The following is a 1615-nucleotide window of genomic DNA, read 5'->3' as shown; positions in this document are numbered from 1 at the left end:
GTGACAATTAATGATCAATTAATGCCAGCCCATCGATCCGGAGAACTACAAAACAGACAAATAACAACCAAAGGTATTTTGATGCCATTAAAATTCCAATTCAAAACATTTTTTGAAGTAAATAAATTAATTAGCCCTACTCTTAATTACATTACATCTTTAAAACAAAATAATGTTAGGCTAACTAATTTTGTACAAGGTGAACTATGGAGAGAAAAAATGAAACTATACCCGGGAAAAACTTTAATACCTTATATTTTATATGTAGATGATTTTGAAATAAACAATCCTCTTGGGTCTAATGCTTCAAAACATTCCATTTGCAACTTATATTACTCATTCCCATGTTTACCAATGGAAGAATCTAGATTGGAAAATATTTTTTATGCTGCTATTACGAAGACATCAGATTTAAAACAATTTGGCAACGAAAAATGTTTTGAATGTCTCATAGATGAGTTAAAAGATTTAGAAATAAATGGAATTGATATTAATGATAGCAATAATGTAACAATCAAAATACATTTTATCTTAGGTTTAGTCGTAGGTGACAATTTAGGATTAAACTGTTTTCTCAATTTCAGTAAATCTTTCTCTAGCAGTTATTTTTGCAGACTTTGTAGAGCTCCAAAAGAAATGACACAAAAATTAAGCTGTGAAAATTCAGAATTAATGCGCACAGAAGAAAACTGACTCATTAAAGACTGATATTGGAATATCGGAGAGTAAGTTAAAATCATATTTTTAAATAATTTTTGCAATTTATTAGTATATGTTTTATGAATGTTTTAGATGGACGCGATGCTGCTTTGATTTGGGCATTGCATGGGTATTTTGTTCCAACGAATAAAATAATTCGAATCGATCCAAAAACAAATAAGAAGGTAACAACAAAATTCACTATAAAAGATTCACAAGAATCTGTAATTTTTGTCGGGGAAACACAACAAGTAATAGAAGATCACATCGAACATATTCGAAAAACCAAAATTTCAGTTCAGCCTTCACTCTACTGCGTTGGGGAAGATATATTTACTATTAAAGATATATTCCTTCACATTGAGGGAGTGCGTTATAATTTTAAAAGCGCTTTAAAAGCATTAGATACTTGTTTTAAATCAATGTATCTTTTTGACATGCAATTTCCAGAAGAGTCAAATATGTTTTACACATTTCTTGAATGTTTTTTTTATAACTTTAAAGGCACCAGAAGTTATTCTAAAGTTCATATTCTATTAGAATACTTGCAAAAAAAATCTTTTTAATGTACCTATTTTCTATTTTTTTAATTTTAATATTAACTAAATTTTAGTATAGTTTTATAACAATTAAAAAAGATACTGGAAGAGTGCAATTTTTTATGTATAAATAATTTTATTATTATATTACTATAGGTATTTTGTTACATTATTATTTTATGCTTATTATTAATATTATAATTATAAAACTAGGTATATTAAACAGTATAAATCTGTTTAATTTTATTTCATCACAAATATTTACTATCTTTTTAATGTACCTATTTTCTATTTTAAAAATTGGAATATTAACTATATTTCAATATTGTTTTATAACAATTTAAAAAGATACTGGAAAAATGCAATTTTGTTATGTA

This window comes from Acyrthosiphon pisum, chromosome A1 (genome assembly GCF_005508785.2).
Source record: "Acyrthosiphon pisum isolate AL4f chromosome A1, pea_aphid_22Mar2018_4r6ur, whole genome shotgun sequence".
Classification (NCBI taxonomy): domain Eukaryota; kingdom Metazoa; phylum Arthropoda; class Insecta; order Hemiptera; family Aphididae; genus Acyrthosiphon; species Acyrthosiphon pisum.
This window is presented reverse-complemented; position numbering follows the sequence as displayed.